The 16,382-nt window shown below is 57.6% G+C and overlaps 1 protein-coding gene across 2 annotated transcripts in view; it reads left to right on the top strand.

The window, feature by feature from the left end:
- The window catches only part of NFAM1 (NFAT activating protein with ITAM motif 1), a 171,150-nt gene that overhangs the window by 109,140 nt on the left and 45,628 nt on the right, over positions 1–16,382 (top strand). The window contains exon 1 of one of the 2 annotated variants that reach the window (XM_004700695.3): positions 14,441–14,508. The exons of the other annotated variant lie outside the window; for it this stretch is intronic. The gene's annotated coding sequence lies outside the window, so the exon portion shown is untranslated. Of the gene's footprint in view, positions 1–14,440; positions 14,509–16,382 lie in introns of those variants that run through there. 2 annotated transcript variants of the gene reach the window in all.

Below are 16,382 nucleotides of genomic sequence, written 5' to 3'. Positions count from 1 at the left end.
GAAGATTATTCCAAAGAGAATACAACAGTACATCAACAGAGAATTGTCTGGAAGTCAAGCCGAGACAATCAAGGGTCTTGGCAGTCACAGTCTCCCCACTTCGGATTCTTCCTGGTTCTCCCCTGGGGGTGCTGAGCAGGGCTGCAGCGGCACCTGGCACCTCTCCTGACTTATCTGACCCTCTGGGCTCACTTTCCCACACTGAGCCCCCCAGGCCAGCCCAATGCACTGAGCAGCTCTATGGTTCTGCAGGTAGGATGAGACAAGGGGAGCTGAGGTCCAGGTTCTGAGCACCCTGTTCAGTGCCTGGAATGAGTTGTTAATCAGAATCAGATGGCCAGACCTTACTTTCAAGGTACTTGGGTGGGTGTGAGACATCACCCTTCTGGTTAGCGGTCCATCGGCTTAACTGTTTGCATCACCAGTGGCTTCGAGCTCAGTGGGCACACCCAGCCCAGATGCCACCGCCTATAACTATGGCAAAGGTTGGGTACTTTTTTTTGCCTAGGGCCACTTGGATGTTTAGAGCATTATCCTCCGTCCGATATTGAATTAACTCACCCTAAATGTGATGGCTGGGAGGAAAATGGGGCTTTCTACTCCCGTTAAGAGTTACAGTCTCCGATGCTCAGAGGGGGCAGTTCTACCTGTCCTGTAGGGTCGCTATGAGTCAACATTGACATGCTGGCAGGGAGCTGAGCTGAGCTGAATGTGGCGGCTGGAAGGACTTCTCTTGGGCGAGGCGTGTGGTGTTGGCTGACTTGACGATTCCCACCTCTGCTCCATGGCTTACGCACATTGGAGAGTCCCAAGAGTGAGCAAGGGCTAGAGGTGACCCTGCTGTGTAGACGCCTTTCGGGGAAGGGGACTTCGGGAATTAAAGTGGGTTAGTCTTTCTTTCTCGATCTTTGGATTGTTGTAGCTTCTGAACTTTGATTTCTCTCTGACCCCCACCAACCCTGGCTGGGGCTGGAGCTGGAGCGTCTCCCTGTTCTGTTTGGCCTTCTTCCTCACTGTCCGGGTTTTTTGGGGTTGGTTTTCCCCCCGTTCCGGGCCTTTTCTTCCCCCCACCCCCACGTGATAGTGCGGTTTTGTGCCAACTTGACTAGGCCAGGGTCTTAGTGGTTTGGCTGTAGTCCCCACAATGCTATCAGCTCCCTGCTGGCATCTAAAGTAACCTTATCAATTCTGTGAGCGCCCAGCATCTTTGGTGTGGTGGAGCATCCTGGATTAGGTTACAGCCTTCATGCAATTGGAAGAATGATCCCTAAGGGGTGTGGCCTACTGCTTTTTAAGCACGCTTCACTCCTGTGCACCTGGGTCCTGCACCTGACTTGCCGGCCTCCTGCCATATTGCCTGCCCTATCCTGTGAGCCATCAACAGACTGCCGACCTCGGATTGGATTTTGGTATCGACCAGCCTGTGGTCTTCCTGCTTTCTGGTTATCAGCCTCCACAGTTACACGAGGCAGCAGGAGGAGACTCTGGCTTACCATTTGACCCACAGACTGACTGAAACCATCTTGGACTTACCTGCTTCTTCAACTCTGTGAGCCCTTCCTTGATCTCATTCTCTTTCGGTACACATACCCGTTTAAGTGTCACTTGATTACCCACAGGGAGCCCTGGTCATGTAGGGGTTATGAGCTGGGCTGCTCACTCCCAGGTCAGTCCTTTGAAACCACCAGGTATTTCACCAAGTGTTTACTACCACCAACAGTGAACAGACTCAGAAACCCACAGGGCCAGTTCTACCCTCTCCTGTAGAGTCCCCATGAGTCAGAACTGATTCGATGGCAGTGAGCAAAGTATATGACCGGGCAAAGGCATTCAGCTGTGAGGATCACAGCAAACCCTGGGAAGCCTTGAGAAAAATGGGAATTCCAGGACACGTTGTGGTGCTCATGCACACAGAGCAAGGGGATCCTGCGTGGTTTGAAATCAGGAAAACTGTGCGTCAGGGCTGTATCCTCTCACCACACTGACTCAATCTGTGTGCTAAGGGTGTAATTGTGAAGTTGGATTGCAGGAAGAAGAAGGCGGCATCAGGACCGGAGGAGGCTCACTCACAACCTGTGATATGCAGATGACACAACCTTGCTTGTTCACCGTGAGGCGCACTTGAAGCACTTGCTGATGAAGATCGAGGGTTGTAGCCATCGGTATGGGTTCTAACTCAATGTAAAGAAAACCTAGATCCTCACAATTCGGCCCGTAGGTAACATCATGGTAAACTGAGGAAAGACTGAAAGTCAAGGGTTTTTGTCTTGCTTGGGTCGACAATCCATGCTCGTGGAAGCCGCAGTCAAGAGATCGAAGGATGCACTGCACTGGGTAAATCGGCTGCACAAGACCTCTTTAGAGTGCTGAAAGGTGAGAATGTTATTTTAAGGACTAAGGCCAGCCTGACCGAAGCCACGGTATTTTCCATCCCTTCATAGGCACGCAAAAATGGGGCATGGAATAAGGAAGGCTCAAGAAAACGCTGGAGCTGGAGAAGACTATTGAAAGTACCACGGACTGCTCAAAGAACACACCGAGCTGACTTGGAAGAAACATGGCCAGAACGCTTCTTAGAATCAAGATGGCGAGGCTGTCTCGCTTGTATGGACATTGTGTCAACCGAGGGACGGCAGGCTTAGTAACGTGGAGGGGCAGCGAAAAAGAGGAAGGGCCTTGATGCAATGGCTGGACCCCACGGCTGCAGCCATGGGTTCCGACAGAAGAACAATGAGGAGATGGCGCAGGACAGGGCAGTGTTTCGTTTTGTTGTACACAGAGCGGCTGTGGGTCAGAACTGACTCGCCAGCATTTGACAACAACATCAATGTCACTGTCTGGCTTCTCAAGAGAACCCAGTCTAACTTACCCAACAGTAGAGCATCCCCATGGAACCTTTCATGAGCCAAAATGGTATAAAGGAAGAAGCAATTTCCATTCATTCCTACAGGAAGCAAGTATGAGCCTTCCCAGACCCCAAACCTCCTACCAAACCCGATGTCTAATCTGCAGCTTTTAGGACTCAGAAGTGGTTAGGGCCCACCAGGCACCAGCTCAGCCTTATGAACAGAACATTCTGGAATGGGATTCTATTCCAGCAGATCCACAGGTACTCATATATAGGGCTTAAGATTCCAACATGCCTTTTTATTATTTTGAGGGGGGGCCCACAGTTCAACCCCTAACATGCACCCTTGGGTGTCAGGGCTTCCACTTAAGTCTTGGGCCAGGGCCTCCCTTCCCCCTACAGCCCTGCCTGCCAGTGTCCAGGCTCCCTGGCCCTGAAACCTGCAAGTCCCCACCACCCCTGGTCTTTCTGGTCACTTGAGCAATCTGCAGCCCTGGTGACACCTGGACTCGCCTTCTCTGGTCAGGACCTGCCTGCCCCTCAGGGCTCTTGTGAAGGGCTCAAGGGAGAAAGAAGATGGTTGAGATATCTCTTGGTTAATGTGGGGTTTGCTACTACACTCATGGGCATCTCCTGCCCACCCGCACCCCCACCTCTGCCCCAGGAAGCTGAAGAGAGACCCTCGCTGCATTTGGCAAGGTCAGGGAACAGGTGCCACTTGCTTCACCACCTCAACTCCCACACACACCCTCAACCCCCCCCACACACACACACACACCTATCCCTTCCCTCCCTTTCCTGCCACCCTCCAGGGTACCAGCTTCTGTCAGCACCAGTAACCTATCAAGAGCTGTGAGCCTGACCCTCACCCTCTGCTCGAGAGAGCCTGGTGATGGAGGGCGAGGCTGCAGAGGCCACACCAGGATACAGCAGACATGGGTCTGCAAGATTCAGAACATCCCCACATCGCTGCATTTTAGGAAAATGGATGAAAAGCTGATCAAACAGACTTTTGATGTCGTTGAAGAGGAGCTGGAGCTGCCTAGTGGAGTTGGAGGCAAAGTGTGGGCTGGACTTCTTGACAGCTGGAGGCGGAGTCTCCAGTCTGCCATCAAACTGAGAGGGATAAGAAATCAGGCCTCCGGAGGATTGCTCCTTCTGGGAGCCTAGAGGCTAGTGTGGCACCAGCAGGGCCAAGCCTGGAGGCTCCCGGCTTAGGCGATGGGGATTCTGGGAGCCCCGCTCACCAGAGATGCACAGCCTAGTTTGGTGTCCCAGGCTGCAGTCCTGATTCAGGAATATCACGCCTTGCTTGTGTCTGAACAGATAGGAGCTCACCTCCCCCCGCCCCTCAACTGGGCTCCTGGGGGACTTAAACCATCGACCTTTCAGTTAGCAGCCGCCCAAGAATCATTTCCAAACACTCCTGGCCTGTCCACAGAGCTTCTCTCCCCTCCAGAGGAGGCCAGGGAAAGAGGAGGCAGTCTGCATTTGCAAAGATTACAGAAACCCTGTGGGGCCAGTTGACTCTGTGCAGTGGAACTGGTGCGAGTCAACTGGAGGGCAAGGGTGTGGTGCTTTGGTTAGTCTGTGGTCATCTGTCATGGGAGTTCATGCAACCCACAGGGAGCTCTGTGGTGGAGTTCCCAACTTCCATGTGGGAGGAGACACTGCTTCAGTCCCCATGGACTGAACACACACACACACACACACACACACACACACACACTATCCGTCTGTCAGGGGAGGGGTGCATGTCGCTACCATGCTCAGAGGTCTTTCAATCAACTTCTGAGATCAGCGGATGAAAATCCTAAAATCACAGCTATCTGATCTACAAGGAATCCTGGGGATGGCCCCCATTCCAGGCCACCTGGGGAGCCAGGAGCCTGGGCCTGACTTGGGAGCAGCCAACCATCACCACAAAATGGGGGCTGCCTAAAAATGGATGACAGGAGACCCTCCCAGGGAGGGACCCCTGAGCCCGTCCCATCACCCGGCTGTCGATCATTGTCCTGCTCTGGAGGCTCACCCACAGTGCACCCCAGCCCCCAGGGGGCTCTTTTTCTAAAGCCGGGGTAAGGGTGGGGGCAGGGAGGGACTGGCATGTGTAGGGACACTCCCCCCCTGAAGTGTGGGGAGTATCCAGCACACCTCAGCATTACCACCAGGAGGGGCCAGATAGTGGGGGGAAGGTCCTCTCAGAGTGGCCCCAGAATGTGAATCCAGGGCTGGTCAGGGGCCTCCACGGTAAATGGGGGGGCTCAGGAAACTCATGGGGTTGGGGGGGAGGTATTTTTCCAGAAGAAGGAAGGGTCTGTGATCCCACTGGCCTCTGGTGTAGTGGGACAGTCATGTGTGTCCCAGGGGCCTATGGGTGGGGGTGGGGAGCCTTCCATTGTGAAGAGTCTAGGACAGCGGTTCTCAACCTGTGGGTAGAGACCCCTTTGGGGGTCAAACGACCCTTTTACAGGGGTCACCTAAGACCAACGGAAAATTCATATTTAGGATGGTCTTAGGAACCTAGACAATGCTCCTCTATCCGAGGGTCGGCCCACATGCAGATACGCCCACATACGAGTACCTGGCATGAAAACTGTTACCCATGCTACATCATGCTTTAAGCCAAAATTTCATTTATTTGTAATTACAAATAAATATTTCACAATGTCTAATTACATATTGTTTTGTGATTCATCACTCTGCTTTAATTATGTTCCATTTGTAACAATGAAAATACATCCTGCCTGTCAGATATTTACATGACGATTCTTAACAGTAGCAAAATGACAGTGATGAAGCAGCAACGACAATCATTTTATGGTTGGGGGGCGTCCACCACAACATGAGGAACTGTATGAAAGGGTTGCGGCATGAGAAGGCTGAGAACCGCTGGTCTAGGAGCCTGGTTGGGGGAGGGGCACGATGTCTGGGGAAGGGGCGGGCGCCTCAAGAAGAATCCAGGCTTGGGGACCTGGGAGGACCAAAGAGAGAACACCCCTCGGAGCTGCTAGGTGAGGTGGAGAACTTCCCGCCACTGGGGGAGTACAAGCAATGGGGCATGGTGGAGGGGCTGGACAGGGCTCTAGGAGAGGGGGAGGGGAGAGCAGGTCCTGGAGGCCCCTCCTCCGCCAGTCCTTCCGTCCCTGACCCCTCCCCCACTGTCGCCCCGCCCTTCTTGTCGGCCACATCCCACCCTGGATCCGCATCGGCAGCCCCGCCCTCGCCCCGCCCCCGTCTTCGGTCCCGGCTGCCCCGCCCTGCACACACCCACACACCCCTCCCTCCGCCCCTGGCTCAGAGAGGGGCGCTGGTCCGGCACCGCCTTGTGTCCTCAGGGCTTAGTTAGCACTGGGGGGCCTGGGCCCGGGCGCCCGCTAAGCCCCGTGGAACTGACGGGCAGAGGGGACCTCCCCCCTGGTTTGATCATTCACTTGTCAGCCAGGCCTCCCCGCGCTGGGAGGGGCCTGCCTCCTCAGGCTCCCCCACCCACTTTCTGCAGACCCCATCCACGCACTTTGGTTAGGGTTTCCCAGGGAGCCCTTCACCTCTATCAAGGGATTGGGCTGGGCACCCACCTCCGCCCAGGCAGGCGTGTGGAGCCCTATGCGCCTGTGCACCTGGAAAGATGGAAATGCTCTCTCCCCTGGCTTAAGGGGGCTGCCGCAGGTGGAACATTAAGAGGGACAGCAGAGCCCCCATCCTACCACGCATTCAGTGCCCCTAAAGGTTAACCCAGAACACCCTTCTCTGGCCCTCAGTTTCCTCGTCTGGAAAATGGGGATTCAAAAGTGTGCGGAGACAGCTGGCCCAGGCCTCCCTGCCCTCCCTGCGCTCACCCGGTCCAACGCCCCGAGAGGGTGGGGTCCTGCAGGACTGAGGGACACTGCCTGGTCCCTGGGGCCCAGGGCTAAGTCACAGAGGGCCATGTCCGCCGCAGCTTCCTGGGTCCCATGCTGACAGCTCAGGGGCAGCCACTTCCCACTGTGGGGTCTCATCTTCCCGGAGGTGCTGACAGAGGTCAGCCGGCTGCGAGTCCAGAAAGGAAGAGTTATGACCACTGTGGCCCAGCGAGGCGATGACGACTCAGGGCAGCATTGGCTCCCAGCCAGGCTGTTGGGAGAAAAGCCTGGAACCCTTTCCTTTGCCCTTGGGGGTGGGGTGAAGGTTGGGGTGGGGGAGTGAACACGGTCACATCCAGGGCCCTAGGGACCCTCTCAGCCCACCGTGACCTGCTGGAAAAGTCGAGAAGCAGTGATTCAGGGGTCTCCACTACTCAGGGGACTGGCTTCATTTTCTTTTTCCAACGACGGTATAAATGTGTATGCCATCACATTAACTGATTTAACATTTTTCACGGAATGATTTAGCGACACTGATGACACTTCGCACGCACCCCACGAAGGCTGGACGGTGGTTCGTGTCACTCTGTTGGCCTGGCAGCAGCCGAGTGCACGGGAGTCCAGGTCCAGGGAGGCTGGGAGACTCTTTAACTTCCAAATGAGCTTGCAGCAGGCCCCTAGCAGCTGAAGCCGCTGGTAAATGATGTCTGCTTCCAGGGAGCGCAGAGCTCCCGAGGGCACCTGGAAATCAGTACACGTTCACTGAGAGGCAGCGGGGAGAAATCAATGCCAGTTGCAACACCAGTCATTTTTTTTTGAAAAGACAAAATAAATGGTTTTATTCATCGAATGTTGAGGCTGGAGAGAGAGGCAGAGGGCATGACAGGGTGTGTCCAGTCGGACTCCTCTAGGCCCCTCCGAATTCCCAGCCCTCTCCGGTGGGTCTACTTCTGGAAGCTTCTTACTGAGCCCTGGCTCCTTTGGCCAGCTCAACCTTATCTGGGCAGTGGCCCCTTGGCGCTGGGCTCCAATTGAGTTTCCAGTTGGATTCTTGGGTGCCAGGCACTGCCTGAGATGGTGGGCACCAGGCATGGGGCAGCTCAGTGTTGTGGAGAGGTTTGGTGAATGAATGAATGAATAAACGAATGAACGAACCTCAGTTCCTGTGGATCATCAGAGGGCACTCCGGGACCACTGTGGGGATGAGAGGGCTGGGCACAGGGGCTGAGGCTTGGGTGGGAAGGGTCAGGACAGGGGGCTGTTTTCCCGAAGGAGGAGGCCAGCAGGCTGGCATGGGGGTTGAGGAAGAGTCCCTGGCAGAAGCCCCTGCTGTCCCCACCCCCACTTCCTCATGTCCTGCGCTTAAACCCCAGCAGGGCCCCGCCCACTTAGCTCCCCGAGGAGCTATCCACCTGGCAAGTGGAGGGGGTGGGACCCTGGAAGTCCTTTTCTCCCCCCTCCCCCACCATGGCCCACCCTTCTGGATCCTTCCCTGACGCTCACCCCACACAAATGTCCTCATCCTTAGCCCCATCTTCCCCCTGGCTGGACTGCACCACCCTATCCCCCCATCCCCCACCCCACCCCAGGGACCACACCGGAGAAGACGCCGCGGTGAAGGCTGGAGCCCGAACTGCTGCCTGCCAATCAGCCGCTCGCCACTCCCGGGCCTGGCTCGGCAGAGGGAGGAGGAAGCGAGCGCTTCACGCCATTTTGCGGATGAGCAAACTGCCCCCGCTTCCCCTTCCCCCAGGCCCCTGGGCGACTTCGAATGCAACTTCCAATCAGAGGCTCCAGGTTGGGAGGCCAGACCGTACCACCCACCTCAGGGAGCAGGGCTCCTTCCTCCGACCTTTCGCGGATCCCGGAGAGGGGGAAAGGGAGGAGGAGGGAGATGAGATGGGTGGGGGCGGACAGGTGGAAGAAGGACGGAGGGAGAGGGAGAGGGAAAGGAGAGGGGAGGATCAGAGTCCTGGAAGGGCTTCCATCTTCAGAGAGGCCCCCCTGGCGATCCACCTCTACCTAGTGGGGCTGCGGGGAGAGCGTCTGCCTTGGGAGGGGCGTCAGGAGCGGCTTTTCAAGTGTGAGAGCCAAGCTCCGGGCCCCGGGTGGAGGCCGGGAATCTGCATAATCAGCGGCTTCTCCGCCCCCTCCTCGCTACTCACTGGAGACAGAGACTTGCGCCCCTTAGGCCCCTGGGGGTGACAGTGCACGGAGTGGCCTCCTGGGAAGCTAATTGCTTCCTTAATTGGCTGAGCTCGCTATGGGGCGCCCGCCTAGCCCGGGGACGGCTTTGCCTGGTGGCTAACAGCCCACTGATGGTGTTCCAAGCCGGGAGGCTTCTTGGAACAGGCTCAAGGGAAGCGAGGGGAGGGGCGAGGGGAGGGGGGGCCGACTGGAAAGTAGCCTTGAGGTGCACCTTCAATTGGGCCTCCTCCTGGTCCCTGCAGCCTGGGCTTGTCCCCAGCTGCCATCCTGCTGGGGGGACACTGATGTGGGTTTATTCCGTCGTTTGCTTAGTGGGCTTGTTCTGCACGTGTGGGGTAGACGGCGCACACCCAGATTAAGGGCTGGGTGGGACACGAGTGTCCTTACAGCCAGCTCTGCCCCACAGTCCTGCTTCTACCTGGCTCTCTCCCCTCAGCCCCGCACCCCACCCTCCCACCCCCGTTACCCTTACACAGTGCTACTCAAGTCCCCAGCCTGACCTTGGTGGTGTGGCCCCAGAGGAGGAAGAAGAGAGGGATGAAGGAGGAAGAAGGGAGAGATGGAGGAAGGAGAGATGGAGATGGAGACATCTCAGGTGGGAACATTCCCACATCTGCCACCAGGTGGCGCCACTGGCATGGGACAGCCAGAACCAACCCACTGGAAAGGCCACCCTCAGTGCCGGACCTTCCACTGGCACCTGTCCCCCAGACCGTCACCCTCTTGGCGGGTCTTCTCCCAGGGAGGCAGTTATGTCAAGTGCCAGAGCCTAGCAAGGCCTTGGGAGCTGTGGTGGTCCTGTTGGGTATGTGTTAGACTGCTGTGTGGTTGGCAGTTCAAGCCCACGAACTACTACTTGAGAGAAAGTTGAGGCTGTCTGCTCACAGTAAGATTTACAGCCTCAGAAGTCCGAGAGAGGGAGGGCCACTATGAATCAGAATGGATTCCATGGCACTGGGTTTGTTAATTTTTTTTTAACCAGGTCCTGGCTCCTGGGGGACATAGAATAGGTGTCACTTGAAAAGGGTGTGTCCCCTTGTTTTCTGTTGCTCTCCTCCCCCTGTCCAGGTCTTCAGGATCAATCTTCAGCATGGCAGGAGCTGGGGAGGAGGACCTGAGCCCCCTGCCATGTCCCCCAGCCGCCAACAGAGTGGAGCAGACAGGGCTTGCCTCTTGTCAGGGGCGTGGGGTCCAGCCCTGCTTGTGATGACCCGAGAGGTGACTGCAGGGTTTCCTGGGCTGTGGGGCTCACAGGAGCCTCTCACCAGCTCTTTGCTCTTCAGAGCCACTGGCTGGACTATCGGCCAAGCCCTTAGCCAGTGTGCCCCCAGGCCTCCTTGAGTCTTGTTCTGGGCAAGTAACCAGCTGAAAAGGCCCGGGACTCCCGCCCCAAGGCCCCTCTGATTCCCCTCTGTGTATGTGAGTGTGTCATCGACTCGCTTTTCACCCACACTGGAAAGTGAGGGTCACGACCAGCCCCCAGCCCTGGAGGAAGGACCCAGTGAATTGCAGGACAGCTGGCACAGGGCCAGCCTCAGGAGTTCACACCCCCATTCACACTGCTGACTGTGCTGTGTGTGTGACATGCAGTTCACTCATCTATAAAGTAGGGGCCCTGGTAACACCTGCCCATACACAGTTTCTGTGGGGTTGCACCGTCCATACAAGAAAAGCCTTTAGAACAGTGTCTGGCACTGAGCAGATGTGGGGCAGCTTGCAGGGCAGATGTCTTCCAGACTTGCTTACCTCCAGTGATGGAGAACTCATTCCCTCTTGAGAAAGGAAGCCGACCTCTGTTTAGCTGCTGATCCACCATTGACCTCATGTCCACTCACCTGTGGGAATCCAGGGGGAAACCTGAATGCTGCTAGAGGCAAGGGACACACACACACACACACACACACACACACACACACACACACACCACTGAGACCTTCCCTAATAGGGAGACTCCTCAAGGGAAGATAGAAGGAACCAAGAATCTATTGACCTGGTGGCCTTGATAGTGAGGACCATGAGGAAGGACAGGAGGGGGAGAAATAAATGCAGGTGGTCAGTCATAGGCTAGTGGGAAGTCCCCTCTTGGGGCTGGGGTCTTCGGGGAAGAAGGAAGTGACTTTCCTCATCGGGGAGAGGGAAGAGTGTGGCCCCCTTTCCGGTACTTCTGCTTCCCGTGCAGGCACATTGCTGCTTCAAGAGGAACCACCCAGAAGGCCCAGCCACCTGGGACCCTAATGACGGCTCTGTAGCCACCTCGCAGGCACTTGGCCTGTGGGTCTGTGTCCCTCCCCCATGAGAGCACACTGGGCAGCATTTAAATGGATAGATGGGTGCATGGATGAAGGTACAAATGGGTGGGTGGGTGGGAGGATGGGCAAGCAGATGGATAGATGATGAGTAGGCGGTAGATGGTTGGCTGTGTGGTTGAATGGACAGATGGGTGGACAGGTGGACAGACAGACGGCTGAGTGGAAGTGAGCAAGTGACTAGGAGGCGTCGGCAAGGCTAGCAGAGCCCGCTCCTTCTGCCCCTCCTTGGCCTTCTGGCTTTCGGTTCACTTATGCGTAGTCCTGGGAAGATGCTGAGTAAGGACAGCAGGCAGGTCCAAGGGCAGCAGGGGCGCTGCCCCCAGCTGTGGGGCTGAAGCCCTGGCCAGAAAGGAGGTCGGCTGCTGAGTGAAAAGGAGGTTTCTGGAGGCACTGTCAGGTACCCAGGTGGCAGGGCAGGGTAAGCCTGGGGCTGCTAACTGGAAGGTCTTGGTTCAAACCCACCAGCTATTCTTCAGGAGAATGATGAGGCTGACCGCAGTTCCTATAAAGATGCACAACCTTGGAAACTCCCTGCCCAGTCCTTGAGGGTCAAGGTCAGTTGGAATGGATGAGACAATAGTGGGAGTGGGGAATGCTTGTGGCTTCCTTTCCATTGTCCTGGTTGGGGGTGGGCTTAATTGGGGCCAGACTGGAAGCCCCAATTGTGAAGCTTCTGGGCTCCCTGCTGAGAGCTGCCCTGCCTCTCCCTGAGGCCATGTGGTCTCAGGGACTCCAGATGCTTCAGAAGAACCCAGCACCCCCCACCCTACCCCCTCTACTCTAGCTAGTCTCACCCTGCTCCAGGCCCTGCAGTCCTCCTCCCACCCCCTCCCCCCAGCCCCACCTCCCACAAAGGCCTGCTGAGAGCTGGCCACTTGCTAAGTGAAGTGGGAAGTGCCCATCTTCCCACGAGCCTGAAAGGGCAGCCCCCCAGCTCCACCTTATACCCAGCCACCCACTCACTCATGCAACCACCCATCTGTCCCTCTGTTCATGAGTCCACCCACCCACCGACTGAGCCACCCACCAGCCATCCCCCTATTCATCCACCCACCCACTGAGCCACCCACCAATCCATCCATTCACTCCCCAGCCACCCATCCCTTCACTTGGCAATGTGAGCGGACACAGCCCCATGCTGACTCTGTGCACAGGAAGCACAGAAGGGAGTGAGTCCCAAGAGGGAGCAGAGTGGGGGGGCTCTGGTCCTGCAGGGCTGGAGTGTAGAGAGCACTGTGGGTGGGCAGCTCAGAAGCTGGTTGTCGTCTAGTGAGGGCAGCGCCAGCAGGCAGGTGGACAGCGAGGAGCTGGCGGCCGGGCCGGAGGGAAAGCTTACATGCTCATGCTCAGGTGGCTGTCCTGACCCCAAGGCGATGGGGGCTGCGGAAGCGCAGACCGATGCCTCCCCAGGCTCCTTTGGAGCGGAGCGCTGAGCATCAATGCGACGCCTGTCACCATAGCATCGAGATGCTTACACAACCTGCGGCCCCCAGGATCTCGGGAACAGCGTGAAGCAGATTATCCGTGTCTCGCGGTGACATCTGCGATCGTGCATCAATGTGATGGATCCACCGTTGGGACCGCAGGCGCCCCTGCCCCCACCATCACCCCCGTGGGGACTGTCTTCCGCTCATCTGTCTTCCTCACCTGGTGGGTGTCCTGAGCCAGGCTGGGGCCTCCCCGGGGGGGCTGGGAAGCCGCTCCTGTTGTTCAAACAGAAGACAGTCTAGAGAGCGCTGGATTAGGGCCAGGAACTCACACTGGGCCCTGCTGTGACCAGCTCTTAGCCGCAGGCAGGGCACCCAGGCCACCTGAGGAGGCCTGGTGCTGAGGACAAAGGTTCAGCATCGCAGGGCCTGCGCCGGTCCTCACCCACCTGCCACCTTGAACTTGGGCAATGCTTCGCTGCCGCCTGGGGCTGTCATTTCTTTCTTGTGAACTTAGGATAAGCACACCGCTGCTCTCGGGTCAGTGGGCACTCCGAGAAGGAGAGCGAGACAGCACTGGACACGCTTCCTAGGACTGTCGTAACCAGGGGCCACAGGCCAGGGAGCTTCAAACTAAACCCACTGCCGGCAGGCCCCGCCTAACTCACAGCAGCCAGACCTGTGTGTTTCTGAGTCTGTAAGGAGCCCTGGCTTACACCTTGGGCAGCTAACCACAAGGTCGGCGCTTTGAAACTGCCACCCAAGGGAGAAAGACAGGCTTTCTACTCCCCTAGAGAGTTCCCGTCTCAGAAACCCACAAGGGCAGTTCTACCCTGTCCTGCAGGGCAGCTGGGAGTCAGCATGGACTCACTGGTGGTGAGTTTGGTGGGGTTTAGTTTTTGGAAGACCCCCGGTGGTGCGGTGGTGCGGTGGGTTACGAGCAGGGCTGCTAACCACAGGGTCAGTGGTCTGCACCCACCCCCAGCGGTGCCAGGAAGAAAGAGGAGGCTGTCCACTGGGCATAGAGAAACCCTGTGCGGTGCTGCCATGCTTGGGAACCCCGAGGGCTTCTTGTCTCCAGCTGTGGGCCCTCAGACATGCCTTGGCTTGTGGCGGCACCTGGGTCTCTGCTGTCACACGGCTGCCCTCCCTGTCTCTCTGAGGAGCCACCCAGCAGCCGTGTCACGCACGGATTAGGTCCACAAAAACTGAGTCTACGTAAGGTCCCACCCACAGGTGCCTTCTGATCAGGACTTAGCCATCCCACTGTGGGGGCACAGTTCAATCAGTCCAACCAGCCAGTACCTGAGTTTCTGCACCGTCAGCCCCCACTCCTCCTCAACCAGGTGCTGGTTAGATGCTGGGCTGGGTGTGTGTGAGGAGGGGGCTTGGGGGTGGGCATGGAGGGGGATATGCAGCCCAGTGGGAAGAGAACTGCTCAGAACAAAGAGCTCCCTGGTCAGAACTTCTAAAAGGGAGGTTGGGCCAGGACGGTGACATAGCTAGTTGTATCTCACTGGGTGAGGGGTGAGAGGGGATGGTGTGGGGAAGCTGCATGCGAGATGGGGGAGTGGAGCCTCTCCTGAGCCTCCACAGGATGGGGTGGGGCATGGTGACCCTTGGTGGCTAATGCCCAGCCGGCTGCCCATCAACCTCTTTCTTTCTCCCCTAGCCAGTCTCCGCCTCCCCTCTAGACACCCGCTTCCTGAGAAACACATTGTCCGGGGAAGTCTGGGTGAACACAGCCATTCTCAAAGAGCTTCGGAATGAGGAGACCAGCAGAGCTTGAGTCACCTCTGGACATCTCTTCTCTGGCGCCAAGTCCTCTGAGCAGCCAGGAATCAGGAGCCCTGGCTGGGCTAGCACTCATCCAGGTGGGCTGTCCTAGGGGCCTGGGCCTCAGTCCCCCCCACCCCCAACCTGCCAGGTGCTGGGCAGGGGTGAGTTAGAGGAGGTCTAAGAGATCCGAGGGCCCCTTTGTGCATTGGGGAGGAGCCTAGAGGACCAGAAGGGGAACTGCTGGGGCTGCGAGACGCCTTGGAACAGAAGAGGAAGGAAGGACAGAGCCCGGCCATTCCCATAAGGAGAGTTGGCTTCTGTGGTGGTGGGTCCCCTGGGGCTCCCCGAGCACGTCCGCCCCTTCATGACCTCCTGGCTCCTGGGATTGCTCCTGCTCCCCTGGACCCTGCAACTCGGAGGTAGGGCCGTCTGTCTGTCTGTCTGTCTGTCTGTCTGTCTGTCTGTCTGTCTGTCTTTCTCCAGTCCTCTCATGGCGACATGTCAGCGCAGCGGCTGGTTCCCGGGACCCATCCCCCGGGCCCTGCGGGCTGCTGTTTGAACATTACAGACTTCACAGGCAAGCGTCAGGGACCCAGGGGCTGTTCCCAGAATGTCTTACCAAGGTGGCTTGGGGAGGAGTGTGAACAGGGGGAGAGGGGGCCTTCAACAAGGTGGGTGGGTGTTCCTGCAGCAGAGGGACCAGGGGCCAGGGGGAGGGGAAGCCCATTGCCTAAGGAATCAGCCGTGATCACCGCAGGACTGAGGGCGGGGAGTGGCTCTTGATGTTGAAACAGTGGCAGAATGTTGTCCTCGGTGTTGTCACCGGAGTAGCCAGGGAGCAATGAGGAAGCCATTAGCCGGCCACCCAACACTGGGCCCTGGGAATACACAACTGTCCCTTGTTCCCCGACAGCACCCCACTTCCTGAAGTACAGATCCTTTCTTACCATGTTCTTTGGTCCCTGAAGACCTCGGATACCCGGTGACCTGGGTCCTGGGTCCTCCAGGGGGTCCTCACGTTCGGTTCCCCCCCCACCCCCCACCCCCATGGCCGAGGACGTTCTGTCGAGGTCTTGCTCTCTGTCTGTCTGTGGCTTGGGCATCGGCCGGCCACGTCTATCCCAGGTCCAGGCAAGGCTTCTCTCTCTCACGCTCGCTACGCTGTCACCCGGACTTTGCTTTTGACCATGAATAATGACCACTGTTAGACACGTCACCACGTAGGGTTATGCCTTCGAAACCCCTAAGAGCACCGCCCTCCTCTGACTCAGAGATCGCCAGGGGTCCCTATGGGCCAGACGACGGCCGGTTTCCACTGGTCTCCCGGGGCTGGGTGCTTCCAGCTCACTTAGTCCCCGGGCCTCGCCCCTCTGGGTGTGTAGTGGGCTCAGCAGCTCTGCTCCATGGACAGGGAAACTGAGGCCCGGGAGCTGGGTACTGTGCTCAAGACCCGTCAGGTAAATAGAGGTAGATCCAGGCCCAGCCGGGCCTGAGCCATGAGCCAGGGCCACAGCTGGTGGACTGGAGGTTTTCCCGCCCCTCTCTTTTCAGAGACTGCCTTCCAGCCTAGGGGGCACGAGCTGATCTCCCCACACCATAGGCTTGTTGCCAGTGGCATCCATCTCATTCCGGGCACTTCCCCTCCCCCAGTGCCAGCCCCCCACCCCACCCAGCCTGTGTGCTGCTGAGATTGGCCCGAGCTCACCCTTTGGGACCTTTCCTGCCATTTGTCCTAATCCCCACACTTCTCTTCATTAGCTCCTCTCCCCCAAAGGGCACCCAGCAGCTCCAGAGCTGCGGGCAAGCAGCTTCGTGGGCGGTAGGGGGAGGTGGGGAGGTCGAGGGGGAGCCGCAGCCCCAGAATTCTATCCCCAGCACAAACAGCATCCGGGGCTTCCCCCGACTATTGAAGCAGACGTTCTACAAAAGAGAAACTCCTTTTGCTCTTACACAAGAGGTGAAAACCCCC

The sequence above is a fragment of the Echinops telfairi genome, unplaced genomic scaffold, assembly GCF_000313985.2.
Source record: "Echinops telfairi isolate 266 unplaced genomic scaffold, ASM31398v2 ScPeMD7_2;HRSCAF=8, whole genome shotgun sequence".
Lineage (NCBI taxonomy): Eukaryota > Metazoa > Chordata > Mammalia > Afrosoricida > Tenrecidae > Echinops > Echinops telfairi.
The sequence above is the reverse complement of the archived record's forward strand: the minus strand, read 5'-3'. Positions and strand labels throughout refer to the sequence as shown.